Below are 7,970 nucleotides of genomic sequence, written 5' to 3'. Positions count from 1 at the left end.
TGATCCAACATAAATCAACCTACTTTAATGACATTAGACACTATAAATCTACTGTTTAATCCTTACTTAGTAGGGAGGAAAAAAAGATATTTCCTTTAGAGAGTAGAGATATTCCTACAGGCAGTACTTAGTTCTAAAAATCAAGGCGAGAGTATAGTTATTAATGTAGCAACTTTATACACAGGGCATAAAGCATGAAACTATTTGCTTAAGGCAGGACACCAAGTCAGTGGAGGAAGCAGAAAATACCTCACCTTAGACTCTGTTTTGCTATTCTGAGTCCTCATAGCAGCTGTCTCTTAAAAATGTGACTTTTATCTTGATTAGTGTTACTTTAAACATTCCACTATGAGTTCAAAATTACTAGCCTGAAGCTTCAAACTAAAGAAAACACACAAAAATAAAGAGAACTTTCACTGTCCAGGGAAAGAAAAGTCTTAAAGAAAACAGAAATTGGAATTTCCCAACAAAAAAAAAGTCTGACTTATAAAGCATATTGATTAAAGTTGCCATCTTTGCTTTTGTTATTCTACAGTAATAAAATGCTCTTTCAAAAAGTTTTTAATTCACATTTATTTCAAAAGTTCAGTGGGTTTGTTTAGTATTGTTATTTTTATGCTACCAGATCTGCTTACACTGAGGTTACAACTTCTGCTGCTACTAACCTAGTTTAAGACATCATCTATACCCTGGACTATTGTCACACTCTCTTAAAGAAACAAGTCTACTCTACAGTATTCAATCCATGAATGTTGCCTGGAGAAACATTCTAAATTATAGCCTGGGATATGTGACTCTGTCCAAGAATCACAGATGCCCTTTTACTAAATACAAAATAAGCCCAAATTCCTTAGCCTAACATTAAGATCAACAAGTTGGTACCAAAATAACATTTTTTTGATTAAAAAAATTTTTTAACATCTTTATTGGAGTATAATTGCTTTACAATGTTGTGTTAGTTTCTGCTGTATAACAAAATGAATCAGCTATATGTATACATATATCCCCATATCCCCTCCCTCTTGCGTCTCCCACCCACCCTCCCTATCCCACCCCTCTAGGTGGTCACAAAGCACCGAGCTGATCTCCCGGTGGGATGCAGCTGCTTCCCACTAGCTAGCTATTTTCCATTTGGTAGTGTATGTGTATGTCAATGCTACTTTCTCACTTCGTCCCAGCTTACCCTTCCCCCTCCCCGTGTCCTCAAGTCCATTCTCTACGTCTGCATCTTTATTCCTGTCCTGCCCCTAGGTTCATCAGAACCACTTTTTTTTTTTTTTTTTAGATTCCATATATATGTGTTAGCATACGGTATTTGTTTTTCTCTTTCTGACTTACTTCACTCTGTATGACAGACTCTAGGTCCATCCACCTCACTCCAAATAACTCAGTTTTGTTTCTTTTTATGCCTGAGTAATATTCCATTGTATATATGTGCCACATCTTCTTTAGCCATTCAACTGTCGATGGACACTTAGGTTGCTTCCATGTCCTGGCAACTGTAAATAGAGCTGCAATGAACATTGTGGTACATTACTCTTTTTGAATTATGGTTTTCTCAGGGTATATGCCCAGTAGTGGGATGCCTGGGTCATATGGTAGTTCTATTTTTAAGGAACCTCCATACTGTTCTCCATAGTGGCTGTATCAACTTACAGTCCCACCAACAGTGCAAGAGGGTTCCCTTTTCTCCACACCCTCTCCAGCATTTATTGTTTGTAAATTCTTTGTTGATGGCCATTCTGACCGGTGTGAGGTGATACCTCACTTTAGTTTTGATTTGCATTTCTCTAATTATTAGTGATGTTGAGCATTCTTTCACATGTTTGTTGGCAATCTGTATATCTTCTTTGGAGAAAAGTCTATTTAGGTCTTCTGCCCATTTTTGGATTGGGTTGTTTGTTTTTTTTGATATGGAGCTGCATGAGCTCTTTATATATTTTGGAGATTAATCGTCTGTCCGTTGATTCATTTGCAAATATTTTCTCCCATTCTCAGGGTTGTCTTTTCGTCTTATTTGTAGTTTCCTTTGCTGTGCAAAAGCTTTTAAGTTTCATCAGGTCCCATTTGTTCTTTTTTTTTTTTTATTTCCATTACTTAAGGAGGTGGGTCAGAAAAGATCTTGCTGTGATTTATGTCAAACAGTGTTCTTTCTATGTTTTCCCCTAAGAGTTTTAGAGTGTCCCGTCTTACACTTACGTTTCTAATCCATTTTGAGTTTATTTTTGTGTATGGTGTTAGGGAGTGTTCTAATTTCATTCTTTGACATGTAACTGTCCAGTTTTCCCAGCACCACTTACTGAAGAGACTCTCTTTTCTCCACTGTATATCCTTGCCTCCTATTTCATAGATTAGTTGACCATAGGTGTGTGGGTTTATCTCTGGGCTTTCTATCCTGTTCCATTGATCTATATTTCTGTTTTTGGGCCAGTACCATATTGCCTTGATTATGGTAGCTTTGTAGCATAGTCTGAAGTCAGGGGATCTGATCCCTCCAGCTCCATTTTTTTCCCTCAAGACTGCTTTGGCTATTCAGGGTCTTTTGTGTCTCCATACAAATTTTAAGATTTTTTGTTCTAGTTCTGTAAAAAATGCCATTGGTAATTTGATAGGGATTGCATTGAATCTGTAGATTGCTTTGGGTAGTAGAGTCATTTTCACAATATTGATTCTTCCAATCCAAGAACATGGTAGAGCTCTCCATCTGTTTGTATCATCATTAATTACTTTCATTAGTGTCTTATAGTTCTCTGCATACAGGTCTTTTGTCTCCCTAGGTAGGTTTATTCCTAGGTATTTTATGCTTTCTGTTGCAATGGTAAATGGGAGTGTTTCCTTAATTTCGCTTTCAGATTTTTCATCATTAGTGTATAGGAATGCAAGAGGTTTCTGTGCATTAATTTTGTATCCTGCAACTTTACCAAATTCATTGATGAGCTCTAACAGTTTTCTGGTGGCATCATTAGGATTCTCTATGTATACTATCATGTCATCTGCAAACAGTGACAGTTTTACTTCTTCTTTTCCAATTTGTACTCCTTTTGTTTCTTTTTCTTCTCTGCTTGTTGTGGCTTGGACTTCCAAAACTATGTTGAATAATAGTGGCAAGAGTGGATATCCTTATCTTGTTCCTGATCTCAGAGGAAATGGTTTCAGTTTTTCACCATTAAGAATGATGTTTGCTGTGGGTTGGTCATATATGGCCTTTATTATGTTGAGGTAGGTTCCCTGTATGCCCACTTTCTGTAGAGTTTTTATCATAAATGGGTGTTGACTGTTTTCGAAAGCTTTTCCTGCATCTATTAATATGATCATATGGTTTTTATTCTTTAATTTGTTAATATGGTGTATCACATTGATTTATCTGCATATATTGAAGAATCCTTGTGTCCCTGGGATAAATCCCACTTGATCATGGTGTATGATGCTTTTAATGTGTTGTTGGATTCTGTTTGTTAGTATTTGGTTGAGGATTTTTGCATCGATATTTATCAGTGATATTGGTCTGTAATTTTCTTTTTTTGTAGTATCTTTGTCTGGTTTTGGTATCAGGGTGATGGTGGCTTGATTGAATGAGTTTGGTAGTGTTCCTTCCTCTGCATTTTTTTGGAAGAGTTTGAGAAGTCTAGGTGTTAGCTCTTCTCTAAATGTTTGACAGAATTCACCTGTGAAGCCATCTGGTCCTGCACTTTTGTTTGTTGGAAGATATTTCATCACAGTTTCAATTTCAGTGCTTGTGATTGGTCTGTTTATATATTTTATTTCTTTGTGGTTCAGTCTCAGAAGGTTGTGCATTTCTAAGAATTTGTCCATTTCTTCCAGGTTGTCCATTTTATTGGCATATAGTTGCTTGTACTAATCTCTCATGATCCTTTGTATTTCTGCAGTGTCAGTTGTTACTTCTCCTTTTTCATTTCTAATTCTATTGATTTGAATAGTCTCCCTTTTCTTCTTGATGAGTCTGGCTAATGGTTTATCAATTTTGTTTATCTTCTCAAAGAGCCAGCTTTTAGTTTTATTGATCTGTGTTATTGTTTCCTTTATTTCTTTTTCATTTACTTCTGATGTGATCATTATAATTTCTTTCCTTCTGCTAACGCTGGGGTTTTTTTTGTCCTTTTTTTTCTAATTGCTTTAGGTGTAATGTTAGGTTGTTTATTTGAGGTGTTTCTTGTTTCTTGAGGTAGGATTGTGTTGCTAAAACTTCCCTCTCAGAACTGATTTTGCTGCATCCCATAGGTTTTGGGTCATCATGTTTTCATTATCATTTGTTTCTAGGTATTGTTTGATTTCCTCTTTGATTTCTTCAGTGATCTCTTGGTTATTAAGTAGTGTATTGTTCAGCCTCCATGTGATTGTATGTTTTACAGTTTTTTTCCTGTAATTGATATCTAGTCTCTTAGCCTTGTGGTCAGAAAAGATACTTGATACAGTTTCAATTTTCTTAAATTTACCAAGGCTTTATTTGTGATCCAAGATTTGATCTATCCTGGAGAATCTTACATAAGCACTTGAGAAGAATATGTATTCTGTTGTTTTGGATGAAATGTCCTATAAATATCAATTAAGTCCATCTTTTTTAATGTACCATTTAAAGCTTGTGTTTCCTTATTTTTTTCATTTTTGATGATCCGTCCATTGGTGAAAGTGGAGTGTTAAAGTCCCCCACTATTTTTGTGTTACTGTCGATTTCCCCTTTTATGGCTTTTAGCATTTGCCTTATATATGAGGTGCTCCTATATTGGTATGTAAATATTTACAATTTTTATATCTTCTTCTTGGATTGATTCCTTGGTCATTATGTAGTGTCCTTCTTTGTCTCTTGCAATAATGTTTATTTTAAAGTCTATTTTGTCTGATATGAGTATTGCTACTCCAGCTTTCTTTTGATTTCCATTTGCATGGAAAATCTTTTTCCATCCCCTCACTTTCAGTCTGTGTGTGTCCCTAGGTCTGAAGTGGGTCCTTTGTAGACAGAATGTATATGAGCTTGTTTTTGTATCCATTCAGCCAGTCTGTGTCTTTTGGTTGTTGCATTTAAGCCATTTACATTTAAGGTAATTATTGATATGTATGTTCCTATACCATTTTCTTATTTGTTTTGGGTTTGTTTTTGTAGGTCTTTTCCTTCTGTTGTGTTACCTGCATTGAGAAGTTCCTTTAGCATTTGTTGTAAATCTAGTTTGGTGGTGCCAAATTCTCTTAACTTTTGCTTGTCTGTAAAGGTTTTAATTTCACCATCTAATCTGAATGAGATCCTTGCTGGGTAGAGTAATCTTGGTTGTAGTTTTTTCCCTTTCATCACTTTAAATATGTCCTGCCACTCCCTTTTGGCTTACAGAGTTTCTGCTGAAAGGTCAGCTGTTACCCTTATGGGGATTCCCTGGTAGGTTGTTTGTTCCATTTCACTTCCTGCTTTTAATATTTTTTCTTCATATTTAATTTTCGATAGTTTTGTTAATATATGTCTTGGTGTGTTTCTCCTTGGACTTAACCTGTATGGGACTATTTGTGCTTTCTGGACTTCAGTGGCTATTTTCTTTCCCATGTTAGGGAAGTTTTCAACTATAATCTCTTCAAATATTTTCTCAGACCCTTTCTTTTTCTCTTCTTCTTCTGGGACCCCCTATAATTCGAATATTGGTGCATTTAATGTTGTCCCAGAGGTCTCTGAGACCGTCCTCAATTTTTTCATTCTTTTTTCTTTATTCTGCTCTGCAGTAGTTATTTCCACTATTTTATCTTCCAGATCACTCAGTCGTTCTTCTGCCTCAGTTATTCTGCTATTGATTCCTTCTAGAGAATTTTTAATTTCATTTATTGCATTGTTCATCAATTTTTTTTTTTGCTCTTCACTTCTTCTAGGTGCTTGTTAAATGTTTCTTGTATTTTCTCCATTCTATTTCCAAGATTTTGGATTACCTGTACTATTATTACTCTGAATTCTTTTTCAGGTAGGCTGCTTATTTCCTCTTCATTTGTTTGGTCTGATGGGTTTTTACCTTGCTCCTTCAACTGCTGCATATTTCTCTGTCTTCTCATTTTATTTAACTTACTGTGTTTGGGTCTCCTTTTTGCAGCCTGCAGGTTCATATTTCCCGTTGTTTTTGGGGTCTGCCCCCAGTGGGTGTGGTTGGTTCAGTGGCTTGTGTAGGCTTCCTGGTGGAGGGGACTGGTGCCTGCATTCTGGTGTGTGGGGCTGGATCTTGTCTCTCTGGTGGGCAGGGCCATGTCTGGTGGTTTGTTTTGGGGTGTCTGTGACCTTATTTTGATTTTAGGCCACCTCTATGCTAATGGGTTTGGTTGTGTTATTGTCTTGCTAGTTGTTTGTTATGGGGCCTCCAGCACTGGAACTTGCTGGCTATTAGGTTGAGCTGGGTCTTAGTGTTGAGACAGACATCTTTGGGAGAGCTCTCGCTGATTGATATTACATGAGGCCAGGAGGTCTCTGGTGGTCCAACATCCTGAACTTGACTCTCCTACCTCAGAGGCCCATGGCTGACAGCAGGCCAGAGCACCAAAACCCTGTCAGCCACAAGGCTCCAAAGAAAAGGGAGAAAATATAAAAGGGAAAAATAATTTTTTTAAATAATAAATAAAAATAATAAAAATTATTAAAATAAAAAAATAATAAGAGAGCAACCAAACCAATAAACAAATCCACGAATGATATCAAGTGCTAAGAACTAATCTAAGATAAACATAAAAATCAGAAACAAATCAGTTGCAGGGAGCAAACTCCAAGTCTCCAGTTGCTCCCAAAGTCCACAGCCTCAGTTTTGGGATGATTCATTGTCTATTCAGGTATTCCACAGATGCAGGGTACATCAAGTTGACTGTGGAGATTTAATCCACTGCTCCTGAGGCTGCACAGAGAAATTTCCCTTTGTCTTCTTTGTTCCCACAGATCATGGGGTTCAGCTTTGCTTTTGGTCCCACCTCTATGTGTCGCCCTCAGGCATCTGTTCCCCGCGCAGCCAGGAGGGGGTTAAAGTAGTGGCTGTTTGGGGGCTCTTGCTCCTTCAGGCCGAGGGTAGGGTGGGGGTACAATAGTCATAATTGGAATGTGGGGCAAGCCTGCAGCAGCAGAGGCCAGCATGACGTTGCAACAGCCTGAGGCGTGCCATGTGTTCTCTTGGGGAAGTTGTCCCTGGATCACAGGACCCTGGCAGTGGCGGGCTACACAGGCTCTCTGGGGATGTGGGGTGTAGATAGTGACTTGTGCTTGCACACAGGATTCTTGTTGGCTGTAGCAGCAGCGTTAAATGTTTCATGCCCATCTCTGTGGTCTAAGCTGATAGCCGTGGCTCACGCCCATCTCTGGAGCTCATTTAGGCAGGGCTCTGCCTTCTGTCGGTAGACAGGGGAGGAATTCTCTCTCCTCACGCACCCTGAAACAATGGTCTCTTGCTTATGAGGCAGGTCCAGACTTTTTCCCAGACTCCCTACCAGCTAGCTGTGGTGCACTAGCCCCCTTCAGGCTGTGTTCATGCAGCCAACCCCAGTCCTCTGCCTGCGCTCCGACCGAAGCTCGAGCCTCGACTCCCAGCCCCCTCCGCCCCGGCGGGTGAGCAGACAAGCCTCTCGGGCTGGTGAGTGCTGTTCGGCCCTGATCCTCTGTGTGGGAATCTCCCCGCTTTGCCCTCCACACCCCTGTTGCTGTGCTCTCCTCCACGGCTCCGAAGCTTCCGCCCTGCCCACTTCCCATCTCTACCAGTGAAGGGGCTTCCTAGTGTGTGGAAACCTTTCCTCCTTCACAGCTCCCTCCCATTGGTGCAGGTCCCGTCCCTATTCTTTTGTCTCCGTTTTTTCTTCTTTTGCCCTACCCAGGTATGTGGGGGAGTTTCTTGCCTTTTGGGAGGTCTGAGGTCTTCTGCTAGTGTTCAGTAGGTGTTCTGTAGGAGTTGTTCCACATGTAGATATATTTTTATGTATTTGTGAGGAGGAAGGTGATCTCCATGTCTTACTCC

The sequence above is a fragment of the Stenella coeruleoalba genome, assembly GCF_951394435.1.
Source record: "Stenella coeruleoalba genome assembly, chromosome: 5".
Taxonomy (NCBI): domain Eukaryota; kingdom Metazoa; phylum Chordata; class Mammalia; order Artiodactyla; family Delphinidae; genus Stenella; species Stenella coeruleoalba.
This window is presented reverse-complemented; position numbering follows the sequence as displayed.